At 37.6% G+C, this 15179-nt stretch overlaps 1 protein-coding gene across 3 annotated transcripts in view; it reads left to right on the top strand.

Moving 5' to 3' along the window:
- Nucleotides 1-15179, top strand: part of STRN3 (striatin 3) — a 114282-nt gene that overhangs the window by 19993 nt on the left and 79110 nt on the right. The gene's annotated exons all lie outside the window — the stretch shown is intronic.

The raw sequence follows: 15179 nt of genomic DNA on the forward strand, positions 1-15179 counted from the left end.
AATACTGTAAAAAGAATCAAAGCAGTATTTCTCATTCCTGTCTCTCCAATATCTAAGATTGGGGAAACACTTCAAAGAATGTTGACATTGCCTGAAGTTTTGGTTAAGGCTTCCACACATGAATATCAGAAAAATAAGTTTAGTATTTGTTTCTCAATCCATTATTTGTAAAGGTATAAACTGAGGTATTGGTGAGTCCATATTATAACTCCATTAGTGAGCTGTGGTATGGGTAGGATTTTCCTACTTATGTACTTTTACTTGTAGACTGTTTTAACTAAGGTGCTTTATAATGTATTTTAAAGCATTGTATTTACAAAAAAAAAAAAGGAAAATGCTGTAAATATTGCATATTTTATGTTTTTGGACCAAAAGGTTATAAGTAATTAGACAAAAGTGGTTTTGCACCAGTTTTATTATGTCAAGTAAAACCATCAGACCTACTGTTTTTGTATTTCTCATTTAACTTTACTGTTAAGATATCACTGAAATGAACTTCAATAACCTTTCAAGTTTGATACGCAGTACATTATTCATAATTGGGGGCAGTAGTTATAGTGGAAACAGTACTGGATGAGGAGTCAGAAAACTTGATTTCTTGTCCTGGCTCTGCCACTTATCAGCTGTGTGATCTTGGGCGAGTCACTTAACCTCTCTCTGCCTCAGTTTCCTCATCCTGATATGAGGATGATAATACCTGCTGTACCTACCTCACAGGGGTGTTGTGAGGATTAAATGAGATGGCATGTGAAAGCACTTTGAAAACTAATGCGCTATATAAATGTAAGGTATCATGGAAACATCTTTAACATATAGTTTCATACCATTCATTTTTTTAACAAAGAAAAGGTCCACTTAAAAGCTGGTTGAAAAAGTTAATCTGTTTTTTTTGTTTGTTTGTTTTTGTTTTGTTTTGTTTTTGCCGTATGCGGGCCTCTCACTGTGTGGCCTCTCCCATTGCGGAGCGCAGGCTCAGTAGCGGCCATGGCTCACAGGCCCAGCCACTCCACGGCATGTGGGATCTTCCCGGACCAGGGCATGAACCCGTGTCCCCTGCATCGGCAGGCGGACTCTCAACCACTGCACCACCAGGGAAGCCCTGAAAAAAGTTAATCTTGATATAAATTTGTGTTTAATAAATATCTTCTCAGTGGAAAAAAAATTGATATATTTTATAGACTCTTCATCTAGTGTGGCACTCTTTTCAAACTGAGTTCTACACATTCATTTCTTTTTACTGATCCTTCTAAAGTGTGAGCACTTTCTGTTTTAAGTTATAAGAATGCATGAAATTTTGGTATACAGTTTTACATTAAATCACATGACTGCTGATTTAAGGCAACAGTGTCCAATAATATCAGAATTTGATTTAGATACTAATTTCAACAGAAATGTGCAGGGCTAGGTACTCTCTGTAAATCTTCAACACCACCACCTCCCCCTCTGACTCAGCAGGATGTCTTTACCTCCTACTTAACAGAGAAAATAGCAAACCCATCAGATGGGGAGTTCTTTATATTCCTGCTACTAAATCTACAAATTGTACATGTAGACATATATTGTTTTTCTTGGGCCACTCTTAAAATGGGAGACATTTCGTATAAGGCTTATCTGTACTGGTTGTTCATTTATTGGGTGTTTATTGAGCACTCAGTAGGTGTGTGTGTGAGGCACTGAGGATAAAGCTATAAATAAAGTAAAACTGCCCTCGTTAAGGTTAAATTCTAGTGGGTCGAGGAAGAAAATTTTGTTTGTCAGATAGGGATAAGTGCTATAGAGGAAAGAGGATAAGTGAAAGAAAAGTTTGTTAGGTAGGGTTAAGTGCTATAGAGGAAAGGGGTTAAGTGAAAGAAAGGTTTGTCAGATGAGGATAAGTGCTATAGAGGAAAGTAAAAGCAGAGAGAAGAGTGATAAGGAGTGGATCTGTGTGTAAGAGATTACTATTTCAAAGATTCCTTGGGGAAGATGTCACTGCTGAGATTAGATACCTTTGTTTCTCCCTTCCTTCTTAACTGCCTTTTGCATTAAACAGATATCTTTTAACGTACCATTTTAATTTCCTTGTTGTTCTTTTACTGTAGTTTTTTTAAAGATTTATTTATTTTTTAAATTTTGGCTGCATTGGGTCTTAGTTGTGGCACATGGGATCTTCGTTGAGACATGCAGGATCTTTCATTGCGGTGTGCGGGCTTGTGGCGTGTGGGTTTTCTTTTCTCTAGTTGTGGCTTGCAGGTTCCAGGGCATGTGGGCTCTGTAGTTGTGGCACACAGGTTCCAGAGCATGTTGGTTCTGTGGTTTGTGGCACTTGGGCTCTAGTTGAGGTGCGCCAGCTCAGTAGTTGTGGCTCACGGGCTTAGTTGCCCCCTGGAATGTGGGATCTTGGTTCCCTGACCAGGGATCCAACCCATGTCCTCTGCATTGCAAGGCACATTCTTTACCATTGGACCACCAGGGAAGTCCCCTTTTACTGTGTTTTTGTTGTTATTTTCTTAGTCATGGTTCTGGGGGTTGTCATTACCATTTTATCTAGTTTGAATACCAATTCAATTACAATAGTATATAAAAACTTTTTTCCTATAAAGCTCCATTCCCTTCCCCCTCCTTTGTGTTGTTATCCTGCAAGTTACATCTTTATCCATTGTATACTTATCAACCATCTTTCTCATTATTGCTTGATGTTTTTGTGTTTTAAATAAGATAGGAGGAAAAAAAGAGAAAAACAAATACATGTATACTGTTTTTAATAGTTACCTATGAAGTTATTTGTACTGGTGCTCTGTATTTTTTATATGGATTTGAATTACTGTTTAGTGTTATTTCATTTCAGCTTAAGTGCTCCTCTTAGTATTTCTTTTAGGGCAAGTCTACTAGTAACAGCTTACTCAGTTTTGTTGATCAGGAATGTCTCCTGCAATTCTGAAGGATAGTCTTGTTGGATATGGAATTACTGGTTGACAGTCTGTTTTTTCCACACCACTTTGAGCATATCATCCCATTGCCTCCATGGTTTCAGATGAGAAATCAGCTGTTGATCTTGAAAGGATCCTTTATTTGTGATGAGTCGCTTTTTTCTCTTTTTCGTTAGCTTTCAACAGTTAATGTGTGTCGGTGTGGGATGCCTTTGAGTTTATCCTCCTGAAGTTTTTTGAGCCTCTTGGATGTGTAGATTAATGTGTTTTTCAAATTTAGGAAATTTTTGGCCTTAATTTCTTCAAATATTCTATCCTTTTCTCTGTCTCCTCTTCATTATGTGTATGTTGGTGTGCTTAATGGTGTCCCACAGATTTCTGAGTCTCTGATCATTTATTTTTTTTCATTCTTTATCTTCCTGAGACTGGCTGATCTCAGTTGACTTATTTTCAAGTTTGCTGATTCTTTCTTCTGCCTGTTCATATCTACTATTGAGCCCCTCTATTGAATTTTTTATTTTATTACTATATTATTCAAATCTATAATTTCTATTTGATCTTTTTTAGAAAATAATTTTTGTCTCTTGAGATTGTCAATTTGGGTGAGACTTTGCTCTCATTTCCTGCTTAGTTGTTTTAACAAACTTAAATTAACTGATTTAAAGTCTTGGTCTAGTAAGTTCAATATCTGGGCTTCCTCAGGGATATTGCCGCATGAGCCCACCACCTTTGTGTGTGTGTGTGTGTGTGTGTGTGTGTGTGTGTGTGTTTAGACTGTACTTTCTCTTTCTTTGCATGCTTTTAATTTTTTGCCAACTGGACATTTTTAAATAATGTAGCAACTGTACAAATCAGATATTCTCCTCTCCCCAAGATTGATTGATTATCTCTTTATTTATGTGACTTTTTTGGTACTAATACTGTAAACTCTGTTTTTCTGTTGTTTTATGTGGTCACTAAAGTCTCTGCTCAATTAGCTTTAGTGGTTAAAGTAATGAATAGACATAGGTTTCCTTGGATGCCTGAAACATGTAAATCTTCCGGTCTTTGCTAAGGGGCTTTATGTGTATGTTGAGACATGCCTTCAACACTCAGCTAGGCAATTTACAACTCTGTCTTAGCTTTCTTTTCTTGCTTGTGCAGAGCCTAAAGGTTAGCCAGAGGTGAGAGTTTAGGGCTTTCTCAGGTCTTTCCTGAGAATGTACACAGGTTATGTGTGAGTGTGGATTCCCAGGAATATATTGGAGCTTTCCAAAGCCCCCATGGACATCTCATTCCCCAGCTTTTCTTTTTAAGCTTTTTAATTATGCTATTGTTTGCCCCAAATATTGTCCATAATCTCAGGCAGCTGCAGTGTTTGACAGTTGCTTCTGACTGTTTTTGACCAGAAAGAAGGCTGTTTGCTCTGGATGAGTTCAGAGTCAGGCCACATAAAGACAACTTTGGTAGTAGTAGAGTCTTCCAAGGAACTACCAGACATGTCAAATAATGACAGTTCTCTGGGAGTGGGACTTTTAAGAAGATCCAATCCTGTTCTGCTCCCCCGCCCAGTGGCTGTTGACATTCACTATGACTGCAGGCTGTTGGTTTTCACAGAAGTAGGAAGGGGTAGAATGGAAATAGGGTAAATTAAACACCACAAAGCTTGCTGTTGTTACCAAGATTCAGCCATTATTTGGTGAATAAACATTCCCCAGATTGCTTCAATTCTTTGTAATTTTCAGAGTTCTGAAAAAGTTGATTCTCCCAGCTTTTGCCAGTGTTCTCATTGATTTTATGAAGGAGAGAATTTCAGAGGTCTTTACTTGGTAATTCTTGCAGATGAGAATAACAGTTGCACTTAATAAGGATGTGTGGATTCCTTCATCAAGCTCAGAGGGCTCAAGGAGACTGGGGGTTGAGAATTTTCAGGTTAATCAACCCATCTCTCTATCCCATTTTTTCAGGGTTCCAATGTGTTCTCTTTTCCTATGCAGGCCTTAACCTTGGCATAGCAGACTTATCCAGATTGAGACTTTAACTTTCTTTGGAGCCCTGCCACTCTTACAATTAAGTCTTGGCCCTTAGCCTTTTGTGGCCTCCTGCTTTTAAAGATTTTATGCTACCAAAGAAACTTCTGGCTTTTTCACATTTAGTTTTTAATTCCCTATCACTCATTTTAACCTCTTGTTATATTTTTCCGAAGAGTCAATTGCTTTTAAAGCAACAGCAACCCAGTTTCATGGTCTTTATAATTACTCTTTTCCTTATATTTCTCAAATATCTGATACACTGCATCTTTAAAGTTCAGGGTTCGGCAAAATATGGCTTGCTGGCCAAACCCACTCTTGTGTCTGCCTGTTTTTGTCATGCCCTATTTGTAAAGAGTTGTAAAACAAAAACATCAAAGCAGAATATGAAATACTATCTGGTCCTGTAAAAAAAAAAAAAGTTTGCCAACATCTGCATTCTCTTCCACTGGATAACTACCCAGTTTACCAACAATGGAACTTTTAGCCATTGCACTGCCAGTTTGTGCTCGGTTTCTGTTCTATCATCACCAGTGATAGTGTCCTTTGCCAGCTGCCTGGCTACGTGGATGGTGATCCAACTCCAAAACTTCATTTTAGAGCCTATTTTCTTGGACCATTCTCAACACCAGTGGCTGCAAGTTGGGTCCCTGGGTAGGCTAACTATGATGAGCATGCAGAAATGTTCTTAGGATCAACATCTGTAGAAGGAATGGAAAGGAAGCAGAAGGGGTAAATTGGGCTGTAATGTATTATCAACAAAAGCCACTGTTGCCCCCTTGAGAAACTCTGAAGCCTGGATAACCTGTGGAGTTGTCCAAAATTGTGACAGGGTGCTGGGCCCTTATACGCCTGTTTTGATCAGTCCCTCCATGAAGGCTGCTAGGGCATGCAGCTGTCTTTAGCTGAGGCAATTCCTGAAAAGGCCTGACAGGTGAAGGCTTTTTGACAGCAGCTGGACAATAAATCCTTCATTTCTGAAGGGAGGTCTGGATAGCACATCAGTGTCTGCTACATAGCTTTATGTGAGTTCTTCTAATTATAATTTTCTTCTGAAATTTTTTTAAATTGTAACTTTAATGAATAAGTTTTTTCTCATGAGAAAGCTGTAAAATAGAATTCTTTTAAGAACTATATACATTTTTACTCATAATAAGATGGACAGTTTTTTCCTAAGTCATTTTTGAAAAACTGAGCTATTTTAGTTTTGATTTGTGTCATTTTAATATCAGAAGTGTCATCAAAGAATTCTGAAATGCTAATCTTAGTGGTTGAAATTTACAACTAGCAGATCTTAAGAAGACATCTAATTCAGCCCTCTTATTTGACAAATGAGTAAGCTGAGAATGAGTGAGCTAAGGGGTTATAAAGCTAGTTAGTGACAAGTAAGGATTCGAATGTAGGTCTCCAAACTCCCGACTAGTATCCTTTTATCAGTATTCCTTATCTTAGTTTCTTACAATAATTTCTAAGAAAAGAGTATTACGGTTCTGAAACTGAGCAAGAGTTTTTTTATGGCTTTTAAAGTCATTTTGTTGCTCCTGGGAACCATGGTAAACAGTATGCAGATGCTTCAGTGATGACAACAGCAATAATAATAAAGCCAACTTTTGGAGTATATCATTTTCATCAGTCCTGAAATCATTTTGGACAGATGAATCTGATTTATTTTTAACCTTTCTGGAAGATGATTCCACAGTTATCTTTGGAAACTTCTTCCTGATGACTATGGATTATCAGATAATGGAAACTCTTCACTATTTGCTGGCAGGATCATACAGTGAACATATGATTATTAAATGAGGTCTGAAAGTGCTCTACAATTTTAAAATTTAGTGTTTTATTTTCAATGGTAGATTATCTTAAACATGTTCTGGATCACCTGAGTCATAATTGAATACTTTCACTTGATGCTGGGGTTAGAATATGTGTTAGTTTTTGGTGGTGCCAAGTGTTACTGTTTTGATTGTTAGGGACTAATATTAAGGAAAAGAATAGAAGTACTAGTCTTAATGAATAAGATGCTTTTGAGTTAACTGAAGACCAAATGCTTTTTTAGCATCAGGAATTAATGTTTCATAATAATGTGAAACTGAGAAAAATTTACCTGCCTTATTACCATTTAGTAGTACAGGCATTCCAATCTTAAAGGAAGCTTATGGTGGTTCAGTTAGTGCCATTTTTGTGTTGTGAGTAGAGATTTATTCAGCAAAACCATGCCATTTATTTTTTTAAGTGTTTGTGTTAAATTGAATTTTATTTAGAAGTTTTGTATTTAGTTTTTGGTTTATCTGACTTTCTGTATTTATGTAAGATCTGTATGCATAAAGAGTTTACTTAAAGGTTTATGTTTATCAACTATACTGTGATAAAAATTAATTTTTAAAAAGTTTGTGTTTGCATAGGTTTAAATAACGTTAGGATTACAACTTTTGTAAATAACTGGAAACTGCAGGAACGTTTCTCCTTTTTAAGGGGTCTGTATATTATTGAAGTTTGAGAATGTCTTTCTTCAGAGTTCTCAGTTGATGTTGGGCTACCTGAAAGTACATACTTAAACTTTATGAAAGTTTTAATGAATGTGCAGTCGTATTAATATATGTGTGTGTGTAGGCAAGGAAGGAGGAAAGGGGAGATTTTCTTGTGTAGAAGAAAAATATTATAAATTATAATAATAGGAATTAGGTTTCTTCTGAATAAAGGGTTTGATGCCATTGACTCCTGGGAGGAAGTTATGATAATTTCAGTCTTCAAAGATTCACTCTATTTCTCATGCTATATTGAATTCTTTTGAATGTTCTAACTCTTGAAAAAAAATTCTGTAGTGAATCTTGTAATGAAAAACCTGCTAATTTGTTTTGTAAGTTGAAATTTTGGCAGATTGCTATTTAGTAGAGTTCAAGTATTTATGATGGACTAGTCATGATCTACCTGGTAAGATCTACTCGATAAATCTAATTGTAGATAAATACCTGTTTTGGGGTCAGGCACAACTTGTAGTTTACTCACATTATTATATAATAGGGGAATATAAATGTGTATGAAAATAATTGTGATGAATTCAGCTGAGTATAGAAGTTTTATTGAGTGAGTACTTACTCTTGAGATATTTCACTAATTTTAATTTATAATCTTAATAAGATATCGTTTGTCACCACCATTTTCCTTCTAATTTTCATCTATATGTATGTCATTAAACTTTCCACTGGACTCCTCTTTTTTTCTTTCCTTCCTTCCTCACCCCTCCACCTGCCCCCCCCCCCCCCCCCCGCCCTTTCTTCCTGGCCTGCCAGTTGCCACACACTGTTCTAAATGCTTGGGATATAACCATGAACTAAACAATCAAATATTCCTGCTCTCATGAAACTTAGATTCTTGTGGGGTCTGAGGGTGGGAGGAAACAAGCAATAACATGTAAATAAATTGTTGAGAAACTGTATGAATAGATAAAGAAGAAATTTTTGTTAGAAAGTGATTAAGCGTTGTGGTAAGAGAAAAAAGTAGGGGAGGGTTAGGGCAATTAAGAATATATGGGGAGGGCTTCCCTGGTGGCACAGTGGTTAAGGATCCCCTGCCAATGCAGGGAACACGGGTTTGAGCCCTGGTCCGGGAAGATCCCACAAGCCACGGAGCAACTAAGCCCGTGCGCCACAACTACTGAAGCCCACGCGCCTGGAGCCCGTGCTCCGCAGCAAGAGAAGCCACCACAATGAGAAGCCTGTGCACCGCAAAGAAGAATAGCCCCTACTCACTGCAACTAGAGAAAGCCCACGCGCAGCAACAAAGACCCAATGCAGCCAAAAATAAATAAAATTTTTAAAAAAGAGTATATGGGGATGTGGAACAGTTTGTAATTTTTAAAAGGATAGTTAGGAGAGGTGTCACCGAGAAGAGGACATTTGAGCAAAGTTTTGGTAATGGAGTTAATTTGTGTGAAGTAAGAACTCACTGGCATTGCTGTTAGTGGAAAAGTCCCCAAGGCAAATAGGTGCGTGCTTGATGGGTTCAGAAACTAGCAAGATGACCCATGTGGTTAAGGTGGAGTGAAGTCCACAGGGGAAGAGTGGTGGGAAAGGATACCTGAGATGTAAAAAGGACCAGACAGTTAGGACTTTGTTGGCCATCATAAGGATTTGGGCTTTTATTCTGGGTAAGATGGGTAGCCATGGCAGAATTTTGAGCATAAGTGATGTGTCTGGCTTTTTGTGGGGAGGAGTGCACTGGCTGCTGAATTGAGAATAAGGTAGGGGTGTGTGTGTGTGTGTGTGTACACGCATGTATCTCCCATGCTTACACAAGTGCATTACACTTAGACAACTATATATTATGCAGAGTGTAAATATAAGGTCTATATTTCTTTAGCCAGGGGTCAAAAGTTGGATTTTAATACTCATTTAACTAGTAACAGGGCTGTTCAAAACCTGAAATCCAGCAGGAGGACAAATTGTGTGGAAGAAAAAATTATGCATATTTTTATCAGTGTGAGAAGAGAGAAGATTAATGAATGTTTAGAGGGGATGTTAAAATTGATAGCAACATTCTTTTTTTTTTTTTGGCCATGCTGTGGCTTACAAGATCTGAATTCTCAGAAAGGGATTGAACCCAGGCCACTGCAGTGAAAGCGCCGAGTCCTAACCACTGGACGGCCAGGGAATTTTCAATAGCAACATTCTTCATTTTAAAATATTTTTCTTTTAATTGGGGGGACTATAGAAAAGCCTAGAAAAGAAAATGAAAATTGCTTATCTCACCACCCAGAGATAACCATTATTAGTATTTTGGCATTCGCGTATGTATGTGTGAGTGATACTTTTAATGTATTTTTGCCTGAACTTGTAAATTGAAGTATAACATCCACTTAGTAAAGTACTCCAATTTTAAGTATATAACTTGATGAATTTTTACAAATTATACACCAATGTAAATACCACTCAAATCAAGATAATATTGCCAGTGCCCTATATGTGTCCACCTCATTTTCACTTAGTCTCTCCCGCCAACCCCTAGAAGTATCTACTATTCTGACTTCTACATCACAGATTATTTCGTCTGTTTTTACATTTTAACTAATTTTACGGTAAATGTCCAGATTTTTTTTTCCACTCAACATTGTATTTTCTCTTTTTTTAAGCAATGGTTTTATTTTTACCTTTTTTTTTGAATTTTTGAGTTTATTTTTTATATAGCAGGTTCTTATTAGTTATCTGTTTTATACATATTAGTGTATATATGTAAATCCCAATTTCCCAATTCATCCCACCCCAACACCCCCAACACCCCACCACTTTACCCCCTTGGTGTCCATACGTTTGTTCTTGACATCTGTATCTCTATTTCTACCCTGCAAACCAGCTCATCTGTACCATTTTTCTAGATTCTACATACATGCGTTAATATACGATATTTGTTTTTCTCTTTCTGACTTCTCTCTGTATGACAGTCTCTAGATCCACCCACGTATCTACAAATGAGCAATTTCATTCCTTTTCATGGCTGAGTAATATTCTATTCTGTATATATACCACATCTTCTTTATCCATTCATCTGTCGATGGGCATTTAGGTTGCTTCCATGACCTGGCTATTGTAAATAGTGCTGCAGTGAACATTGGGGTGCATGTGTCGTTTTGAATTATGGTTTTCTCTGGGTATATGCCCAGTAGTGGGATTGCTGGGTCATACGGTAATTCTATTTTTAGTTTTTTAAGGAACCTCCATACTGTTCTCCATAGTGGCTGTATCAATTTACATTCCCACCAACAGTGCAAGAGAGTTCCCTTTTCTCCACATCCTCTCCAGCGCTTGTTGTTTGTAGATTTTCTGATGATGCCCTTTCTAACTGGTGTGAGGTTGATACCTCATTGTAGTTTTGACTTGCATTTCTCTAATAATTAGTGATGTTGAGCAGCTTTTCATGTGCTTCTTGGCCATCTATATGTCTTGTGAGAAATGTCTGTTTAGGTCTCCTGCCCATTTTTGGATTGGGTTGTTTGTTTTTTTAATATGGAGCTGCATGAGCTGTTTATATATTTTGGAGATTAATCCTTTGTCTGTTGATTTGTTTACAAATATTTTTTCCCATTCTGAGGGTTGTCTTTTCGTCTTGTTTGTAGTTCCCTTTGCTGTGCAAAAGCTTTTAAGTTTCATTAGATCCCATTTGTTTATTTTTGTTTTTATTTCCATTAAGCTAGGAGGTGGATCAAAAAAGATCTTGCTGTGATTTATGTCAAAGAGTGTTCTTCCTATGTTTTCCTGTAAGAGTTTTATATTGTCCACTCTTACATTTAGGTCTCTAATCCATTTTGAGTTTATTTTTGTGTATGGTGTTAGGGATAATTTCATTCTTTTACATGTAGCTGTCTAGTTTTCCCAGCACCACTTATTGAAGAGACTGTCTTTTCTCCATTGTATATTCTTGCCTCCTTTGTCATAGACTAGTTGACCGTACATGTGTGGGTTTATCTTTGGGCTTTCTGTCTGTTCCATTGATCTATGTTTCTGTTTTTGTGCCAGTACCATATTGTCTTGATTACTGTAGCTTTGTAGTAGCCTGAAGTCAGGGAGTCTGATTTCTCCAGCTCCATTTTTTTCACTCAAGACTGCTTTGTCTGTTTGGGGTCTTCTCTGTCTCCATACAAACTTTAAGATTTTTTTGTTCTAGTTCTGTAAAAAATGCCACTGGTAATTTGATAGGGATTGCATTAAATCTGTATATTGCTTTGGGTAGTATAGTCATTTTCACAGTGTTGATTCTTCTAATCCAAGAACATGGTATCTCTCTTCATCTGTTTGTGTCATCTTTGATTTCTCTCATCAGTGTCTTATAGTTTGCTGAGTGCAGGTCTTTTACCTCCTTAGGTAGGTTTATTCCTAGGTATTTTATTCTTTTTGTTGCAGTGGTGAATGGGATTGTTTCCTTAATTTCTCTTTCTGATCTTTCGTTGTTAGTGTATAGGAATGCAAGAGATTTCTGTGCGTTAATTTTGTATCCTGCAACTTTACCAAATTCATTGATCAGCTCTAGTAGTTTTCTAGTGGCATCTTTAGGATTCTCTATGTATAGTATCATGTCATCTGCAAACAGTGACAGTTTTACTACTTCTTTTCCAATTTTTATTCCTTTTATTTCTTTTTCTTCTCTGATTGCCATGGCTAGGACTTCCAAAACTATGTTGAATAATAGTGGTGAGTGTGGACATCCTTGTCTTGCTCCTGATCTTAGAGGAAATGCTTTCAGTTTTTCACCATTGAGAATGGTGTTTGCTGTGGGTTTGTTGTATATGGCCTTTATTATGTTGAGGTAGATTCCCTCTGTGCCTACTTTCTGGAGAATTTTTATCATAAATGGTTGTTGAATTTTGTCAACAACTTTTTCTGCATCTCACAGTCAGTCTGCTCATATTTTCTATTTCTTCCTGGTTCAGTCTTGGGACGTTATACCTTTCTAAGAATTTGTCCATTTCTTCCAGGTTTTCCATTTTAATGGCATAGAGTTGCTTGTAGTAGTCTCTTAGGACGCTTTGTGTTTCTGCAGTGTCTGTTTTAACTTCTTTTTCATTTTTAATTTTATTGATTTGAGTCCTCCCTCCTCTTGATGAGTCTGGCTAAAGGTTTATCAATTTTGTTTATATTTTAAGAGAACCAGCTTTTAGTTTTATTGATCTCTGCTACTTTCATTGTTTCTATTTCATTTATTTCTGTTCTGATCTTTATGATTTCTTTCCTTCTGCTAACTTTGGGTTTTGTTTGTTCTTCTTTCTCTAGTTCCTTTAGGTGTAAGGTTAGATTGTTTACTTGAGATTTTTCTTGTTACTTGAGGTAGGCTTGTATAGCTATAAACTTCCCTCTTAGAACTGCTTTTGCTGCATCCCATAGGTTATGGATCGTCTTGTTTTCATTGTCATTTGCCTCTAGGTATCTTTTGATTTCCTCTTCGATTTCTTCAGTGATCTCTTGGTTATTTAGTAACGTTTAGCCTCTGTGTGTTTGTGTTTTTTACGTTTTTTTCCCTGTAATTGATTTCTAGTCTCGTAGCGTTGTGGTCAGAAAAGATGCTTGATATGATTTCAATTTTCTTAAATTTACTGAGGCTTGATTTGTGACCCAGGATGTGATCTATCCTGGAGAACATTCTGTGCGCACTTGAGAAGAAAGTGTAATCTGCTGTTTTTGGATGGAATGTTCTATAAATATCAATTAAATCTATCTGGTATGTTGTGTCATTTAAAGCTTCTGTTTCCTTATTTATTTTCATTTTGGATGATCTGTCCGTTGGTGTAAGTGAGGTGTTAAAGTCCCCCACTATTTATTGTGTTACTGTCCATTTCCTCTTTTAGAGTTGTTAGCAGTTGCTTTATGTATTGAGGTGCTCCTATGTGGGGTGCATATATATTTATATTTGTTATATCTTCTTGGATTGATCCCTTGATCATTATGTAGTGTTCTTCCTTGTCTCTTGTAACATTCTTTATTTTAAAGTCTATTTTTTCTGATACGAGTATTGCTACTCCAGCTTTCTTTTGATTTCCATTTGCATGGAATATCTTTTTCCATCCCCTCACTTTCGGTCTGTATGTGTCCCTAGGTCTGTAGTGGGTCTCTTGTAGACAGCATATAGATGGGTCTTGTTTTTGTATCCATCCAGCAAGCCTGTGTCCTTTGGTTGGAGCATTTAATACATTCACGTCTAAGGTAATTATCGATATGTATGTTCCTATTACCATTTTCTTAATCGTTTTGGGTTTGTTTTTGCAGGTCCTTTTCTTCTCTTGTGTTTCCCACTTAGAGAAGTTCCTTTAGCATTTGTTGTAGAGCTGGTTTGGTGGTGCTGAATTCTCTTAGCTTTTGCTTGTCTCTAAAGCTTTTGATTTCTCCATCAAATGTGAATGAGATCCTTGCCAGGTAGAGTACTCTTGGTTGTAGGTTCTTCCCTTTCATCACTTTAAGTATGTCATGCCACTCCCTTCTGGCTTGTAGAGTTTCTGCTGAGAAATCAGCTGTTAACCTTATGGGAGTTCCCTTGTATGTTATTTGTCATTTTTCCCTTGTTGCTTTCAATAATTTTTCTTTGTCTTTAATTTTTGCCAATTTGATTACTGTGTGTCCTGGCATGTTTCTTCTTGGGTTTATCCTGTATGGGACTCGCTGTGATTCCTGGACTTGGGTGGCTATTTCCTTTCCCGTGTTAGGGAAGTTTTCGACTATAATCTCTTCAAATATTTTCTCAGGTCCTTTCTCTCTCTCCTCCTTCTGGGACCCCTATAATGCGAATGTTGTTGCGTTTAATGTTGTCCCAGAGGTCTCTTAGGCTGTCTTCACTTCTTTTCATTCTTTTTTCTTTATTCTGTTCTGCAGCAGTGAATTCCACCATTCTGTCTTCCAGGTTATTTATCTGTTCTTCTGCCTCAATTATTCTGCAATTGATTCCTTTTCGTGTAGTTTTTATTTCAGTTATTGTATTGTTCATCTCTGTTTGCTTGTTCTTTAATTCGTCTAGGTCTTTGTTAAACATTTCTTGCATCTTCTCTATCTTTGCCTCCATTCTTTTTCCGAGGTCCTGGATCATCTTCACTATCATTATTCTGAATTCTTTTTCTGGAAGGTTGCCTATCTCCACTTCATTTAGTTGTTTTTCTGGGATTTTATCTTGTTCCTTCATCTGGTACATAGCCCTCAGCCTTTTCATCTTGTCTATCTATCTTTCTGTGTATGTGGTTTTTGTTCCACAGGCTGCCGGATTGTAGTGTTTTTTTTTTGTTTTTTGGGGTTTTTTTTGGCAATACACGGGCCTCTCACTGTTGTGGCCTCTCCTGTTGTGGAGCACATGCTCCGGACGCGCAGGCTCAGCAGCCATGGCTCATGGGCCCAGCCGCTCCGTGGCATGTGGGATCTTCCCAGACCAGGGCACAAACTCGTTTCCCCTGCATCGGCAGGTGGACTCTCAACCACTGCGCCACCAGGGAAGCCCAGGAGTGTAGTTCTTTTTGCTTCTGCTGTCTGCCCTCTGGTGGATGAGGCTATCTAAGAGGCTTGTTTAAGTTTCCTGATGGGAGGGACTGGTGGTGGGTAGAGCTGGGTGTTGCTCTGGTGGACAGAGCTCAGTAAAACTTTAATCTGCTTGACTGCTGATGGGTGGGGCTGGGTTCCCTCCCTGTTGGTTGTTTGGCCTGAGGCAACCCAACACTGGAGCCTATCTGGGCTCTTTGGTTGGACTAATGGCTGACTCTGGGAGGGCTCACACCAAGGAGTACTTTCCAGAACTT

This window comes from Phocoena phocoena, chromosome 2 (genome assembly GCF_963924675.1).
Source record: "Phocoena phocoena chromosome 2, mPhoPho1.1, whole genome shotgun sequence".
NCBI classification, from domain to species: Eukaryota; Metazoa; Chordata; class Mammalia; order Artiodactyla; family Phocoenidae; genus Phocoena; species Phocoena phocoena.